Raw genomic sequence first — 6,983 nt, 5'->3', positions numbered from 1 at the left:
AGAGAACTGATTTTAACCCAATTATTGGTTCATAAAGATGAAAGTATATAAAATTAAGAAAATCACCTCAAGATTCATCTTTGTGCTATAATCCCGAGATAGTGAGTTTGTGACAAAGTATGGAGTGGTAAAGAGGTAAAGATCATGGCAAAATAGAGATTTGTGAAGCATGTTTTAGGGAGATAGGTTGACAAAAATGGTGAATTTAAAAAACCAACACTATCTTGTATGGGCACATATTCCTTTACATATTCGATTAATTGCATTTTCCTTTATTAACTTACCATAGATTTATTTTTAGAATAGAATAAGCCTTTTCTTTCTACAACCAATATAGGTTTCTAATTTGTCATTCCATAGATCTAGGCTAATCATGTTTGTTGTATTACAACTTTCTTTTATTCAAATTCTTTATAGATTAGTGATTGAATTGCAGTTTAGTGAATTTGGACTAATCTTGTTTGTTGAATCACAATTCCTTTGTTTCATAGTTCATAGGATAGTCTTTTGGGGGTTTTCCAGTTAATGCACATTCCTTCATTATCATTAAATCCCATTAAAATTAGTTATTAGGCTAAATAATCTGGAGGACTCGACTATCCCCAATAGTGGAGACTCTAATTGGGGCACTCTTTTGGGTTGAGTCACTTGAACTGCTTGGTTGTGCACTTCCACCTGTCAACAAGATGAAGACAAAAAACATAGAACAATGGCACTAAACATTTGATTTTAGATACAAAATTGATAGAATTCAAAGAATGGATGAGCATAGATCTAAGGCACCTCAAATATCCAACCTGACTATATTTGTAATGGAAGAAATTAACAAGGATGAGAATCCACTTAGGGAAGTAGAGCACTTCACAAAATCCCAAACTAATAGCAAGGGTGTAGTTCTTGAGACTTTAGAGTCTATGGAAATGGACAACAATATGTTTCCATTCGTTAAAGAAGGTTTTGTGGAAGAAGAAGAGTGTTCAAATACATAGCAATGTAATAAAGAGGATGTGATCCAAACTAGAGCACAATTAAATAAGTTTAAGCCAAGAAATCCCAATTATCATCAACTCAATAAAGTGAAGCATGTTAGAATAGTCCTAAAACTTCTACCACATTAGGATCAAAATCCCAACAAGTTTCACCTAACACAATGAATACCGATATTCAAACAATAAGTGGAAGATTCCTCTCACATGACCTATAACATTTTTTATGAGTTTACCCTTTGTAGATTACTCTCCCACTTTTGGAAGTAATAAAAATACCATGGTGAATGGTACAATTACTCAGGATTTTGGAAATGGAGATCCCACACAACCAAAGGATGGAGGTAGCTATCATGAATATGCAACAACATCATAATCCTCTATTTGCAAAACCTCGAGGTAAAGTCCCCTTTTCCTTTATGTTTTTAGAAACCCACGATTTCATTTTGCACGATTGTATGTGCTTCTATTATCACAATTTTAGTTGTTAATTTTTAAAAGTGCTGACAGTTTCAGTGTTAGCATCAATTTGTAAATAAAACTGTTAAAGCGCTGACTACAGGAGTGTCAGCGTTGATTTGTAATAAACATGAGAATGCCAATAATGGGGTTATTAGTGTTTATCAGCTGCAGAAAAATGATTAACAAGAATACGTTGACAACGGGAGTGTCAGTGTTATCAAGTATTGGTTGATAGCGGGAATATCAATGCCAAAAACAAAATTTCAATTTCAATTTTTGAAACGTACTGACAAATTCCAAGTCAACGAAAAAAAATCATTGTTAAAATTAAAAAAGTAAAATGCGCTGACAACGGAAGTAGCAACACATTTATGTAAAAATGGCCAGTTAAAACTTTGTTTTTCCTATACAACATAGTAATTTCGGACACACTTTCCAGACAAATGAGAATGGAATTTTCAAAACCGAAAGAGGTTTCTGTCCACAATGGACCCATTTAGAAAAACCTCTCTCAGTTTTCTAACATCTATCATGTTTTTGGATTTTCGAAGGGATATATGGACCATATTTTCTAGGATTTCGTGAGGAAAAAGCTCATGAACATTTGTTGACTTGGATGCCACCTCACCAAATTCGACTTGCTGATTCTTATCTCCAGCCATGACTCCAGCAAAAACATGATATTTAGATGCAGATAGGATTGGAAAGTTTTATACGCATGTATGTGAGATGTACGTTGTGATTTTTAGACTTTGTAATTAAAGTTTTGCTATAAACTGGTTTTTAGTTAGTTTGTCTTTTCTATAAAGACACAGATTGTGTAATGAAAAAGAGGTTGGGAATACTTTGAAGATTAGACCTGGTGTATATTATTTTGATATTAATATAACTTGGTGCAAGCAGTATTACAACATTTCAGAGATTCATATGTTGAAGGTTTCCAGTCAGTTTCCCTATGGTGTTTTTCCTCTTTCTTAATCAAAGCTTGAATCCATTGATCTTTAGTAATTTGAATAAAGGTTATGAAATATAATTCTTTATAAATTCTCTATTTTTTATGTTTACTTCTACTGTCTCCTACCATCTCTCATTAATGATTTGTCTAAGAAACATGCAACTATCTTGCCTCAATTAGACTGATTTGTATGTCTTGTAACTAGTGTCTTTGTATAAGAGACTCCATGCCCAATGGTATTATTTTTCACATATCCCAACCAAACTTCATTTTTTGATAAATTTGACCACATAACTCAATTCCAAAACCTACTACTACTACAGTGACCTAGAGTAGTTGAGTTTTAGGGAGAGATCCCTCTCTAGGTTGAAGGGCCAACTTTCAACCTCAAAGAGGTTAGAGGTTACATAGAGGTTTTCCCGCAGTCATGTTTCCTCTAAGATATAACATTTTGGCATCGTTTTCGGGGAGCAAAAGGAGTATTTTCCCTAGACAATTTTATTGTTGAAGATGAGATCTCTGAGGGCAAACCAAGATTTGTATATCAGTTTGGCTGCAAAGTGTTTTCTCTGGTGACTCCATTTTCAAGAATCCAGAGTTAGAATATTCCATGGTGACCCCAATATCAGAAGGATTCATAGCTCAAATGATTCAATGGTTATTTCACTAGTCCATTGAAGAACTCAAACGTTGCTACTATTGTGTTAAGGTATGCAAGTTTAGATTTTACAATTATTCCCCGTTTTCCTAATCATCTACCCAAAGATGAATATTTTCTAAGAAATGGACCAAGTATTAGTGGTGATGATTCTAGCCCGACTTTGAAACATATCACAAATTTTCGTGACTTTATTGGTATTTTTTTTTTTAACAAGAGCGGTTAATTTCTATTTAGTGATGAAAGGTTGGGCCGAAGCCTTAACAACCACTATTACATAGTGCTTCAGCAGTTTGCTTCCAGGCGATAGAGCATCAACAGAATCCGAATGGATCCATTGGCCATGCGATGAAAAACCATCTTAAGCATTAGTTTTTGGTGTAGTTACATAGGGAACCTTGGACGATACACAAAAACCTCAAAAAAGGAGGGGAAACAACTTGTGATCCAATTCTGTTTCTCTCTGATAGGAAGAGTTGAAACCTGAAGGTGCCCAGAATCAAATCCTTCAACTCATCAGATCTGATTTCCTCTGCCTTCAAGGAAAAAATTTGTTGAGCCGTTGTTTTATCACTTTGCTTATTTGTTGAATGCGTAGGTGTGTAATGGTCGCGTTGAATGGGACAGGCACGAAATGTGGTCCTGATTGTGATGGTGAAACAGAGTCGTGACAAGGGTCATGCATTCATCAGCGATCAGAAGTGATTAGATCGATTGTGTGTTGCCTGCGTCGGTTATTTGGAAAATCATGGAGACAATTGCTTTGCCAGATGGAGGGCGTAGCAAGGATATCATTGCCACCATTGCCTTGTTCTTGCACAGCTCAGAATTCTATCTTATGGAATAGGGTGCCATACTGATGCTTCATCATTCTTTGAAAGATCTCCTTGGGCTAAGAGACATCCCATGTTTGCCCTTATGTTCACTTCCTTGTTAAGATTTCGAAGGATGTGGTAGAATGAACTGGTAGTGAAGTTCTGCAGCACTTTCCTGAGTCTCTAAAGGGTCTTATTGAGCACTGGATTATTGATATGATCACTTGTGTTTAAGATTTTTATCAGGATTTCTGAATCCCCAAAGATTTGGAGGTTCTTCGTTCCCCTGAGCAAGCTAGCATGCTTTGAGCAGTCCTAGGATTTCTGCTTGGTTGTTAGTGCTCTGTCCTAGGCCCCAACTGAAGTTGTCTTTATTGTGCCCATCCGGGGAGTAGATTACACCCCCTGCTCCTGATATCCCTAGGTTTCCTTTGGAGGCTCCGTCGAAGAATATCGTAACTTTGCCCTGTTTCTTCCACCACTTTTGAAAATACAATTCAGAGGTCTAAAGCCGCCACTCTAGATTGGGGCAAGGCCAAGAGGGGTTATTTTTATTTCTGGCACGCCTCAAAGACTCACCAAGCTAGCTGATCTCTTCAGGGAGGAGCGCATTGTCTAGCTTATGAGGCCGATTCTCGATAGTTTCCAACAACAATGCTTTGGCTTTGGCAGCCACTGCATTGGGAGATCGTAATCTGTTTTTGAAGATGGCTTCATTCCTAGCTAACCACACTTCCCAGCAAATGAATTTTGGAATTGCATACCAGATTTTGGCCCACGTAGATTTTCTCTTCAATGCGTGAGGGGAGCGCCCTTTCCAGGAGGCGAATAGATTAACTACTGAGAGCTGCGCTGGGATTTGAGCATTGAGCCCGAGCATTGTCTGCGTCCATACTTCTTGTGTGAAGGGGCAGTTAATGAACAAATTTTCAAGCATTTTGTTATGAAACCAGCTCAAGAAAAGATAGAAAAGAAAGATCAACGCCTTAGAATTCAGCCTCTTCGAGGGGGCAACCTCCTTTACATTACATAAATGAACAATTCTTGGATGATACAAATGACAAAACCTCCTTTCTATATATAGGAGTCTAAGGAGTCACAATATAATCCAGCCGACCTAAAAATAATAATATAAAGCCACAAAAATAATAATAGAGGGATTCTATGGGGCACATAAATAACAATATGTGGGTAATAGGGGCACAACAATATAAATAAGGGGTATAACTACAATAGTAATGGGGTAATCACTAGTATTATAGGGACCCAACATGCCCCTCTCCTTCAAAAAAGTGTTGTCCTCAACGCTTGAGCAGTTCTGGATACTTCTGCATAAAATTCTCATCCTCCCATGTGGAATCTTCAGCGGATAAGTTCTTCCACTTGATAAGATACTCTGAAATTGATCGATTTCGTAGCTGTCGAGTTCTTGTTTCTGTGATTGCTTCCGGTTCCAATATAATTTTTCCTTCCTCGTCAAGTTCTGGCAATATTGTTTGAACTGGGAGCTTGTCGCCTATAACCTTCTTTAAACATGAAACATGGAAAACTAGGTGCAATCGAGAAGCTGCAGGAAGCTCCAATTTGTATGCCATAGTACCAATCTTTTCCAACACCTTGTACGGACCATAATACTTTGGTGATAATTTATTATCCTTCTTAGCTTGCTTTAGGGACATTTGCTTATATGGTTGTAGCCGTAGGAATACCCAATCACCTACATCAAAACTTCTTTCACTGCGATGTTGATCTGCCTGTTGTTTCATTCTATTTTGTGCCAACACGAGGTTATCCTTTAAGAGTTGGAGGACTTGTTGTTGATGTTCGATGTGATGTTCCACTGCCTGAACCTTAGAATTTTCTCTTAAAAATGATGTGATTGATGGTGGTTGGTACCCATAAAGTGCCATAAATGGGGTCATTTTTGTTGCTGTATGGAAGGAAGTGTTATACCACCATTCAGCCAGAGGCAACCATTTGACCCATTGTGTCTGTTTATCAGATACAAAGCAACGAAGATATCCTTCCAACCATTTGTTTACTATCTCAGTTTGCCCATCAGATTGAGGATGATAAGATGAGCTATGAGCTAACTGAGTACCAAGACAAGAAAATAATTCTGTCCAAAAATTTCCAGTGAAAATGGGATCTCTGTCACTTACAATAATCTTTGGATTTCCATGTAGCTTTTGAACTATTTCCATAAATGCAGTAGAAACTGTACTGGCTTTAAATGGATGTGATAATGCACAAAAGTGTGCATACTTGGTAAGTCTGTCAACTACCACCATGATGACACTCTTTCCCTCAGACTTGGGTAAACCTGTGATAAAATCCATTGAAACCTCCTCCCAACGTTGGCTTGGAATGGATAAAGGTTGTAATAGACCCGATGTCTTAATTGTTTCAACTTTATTTTGTTGGCAAACCAAACATTCCGCCACAAACTTTTGAATATCTGATTTAAGGCCATCCCAAAAAAATTCCTTCTTAACCCTGTGGTAAGTTTTTAAAAATCTTGAGTGCCCTCCTAAGGGAGAAGTGTGCAATTCCATAAGAATCTTTTGTTTTAGCTGGGAATTCTTACAGAGGTATAAGCGATCTTTGTACCATAACGAATCATTTTGCCAGCTAAATGTATCAGAAGTACATGAATCTTGTTGTAGCTTTCGAATAAGTGCCCACACTTCTTCGTCATTCTTCCATTCCTCCTTTGCTTCATTTATCCAATCTGGTTGGATAATAGAAATGGCACACAACAATGCTTCCATATCCTCATCCTTTCTTGAGAGTGCATCTGCCACCACATTTTGCTTTTCTTTTTTGTAGATGATTTCAAAGTCGTAACCCAACATCTTTGTGACCCACTTTTGTTGCTCTTCAGAGGATAATCTTTGTTCTAAAAAGTATTTAAGGCTATCATGATCCGTTTTTACCTTGAAGTGTCTTCCCATTAGGTAGGGTCGCCATTTCTTAAGTGCATGGAGTATTGCCAACATTTCCTTCTCATAAATAGCTTTGCTTAAAAACTTTCCCTTGATTGGACGACTTTCAAAAGCAATGGGTCTTTCATCTTGCATTAGAACACCACCAATTCCATTTCCTGA

The sequence above is a fragment of the Pinus tabuliformis genome, chromosome X, assembly GCF_031772625.1.
Source record: "Pinus tabuliformis cultivar Carrire ecotype Pingquan chromosome X, CPIR1, whole genome shotgun sequence".
Taxonomy (NCBI): Eukaryota; Viridiplantae; Streptophyta; class Pinopsida; order Pinales; family Pinaceae; genus Pinus; species Pinus tabuliformis.
This window is presented reverse-complemented; position numbering follows the sequence as displayed.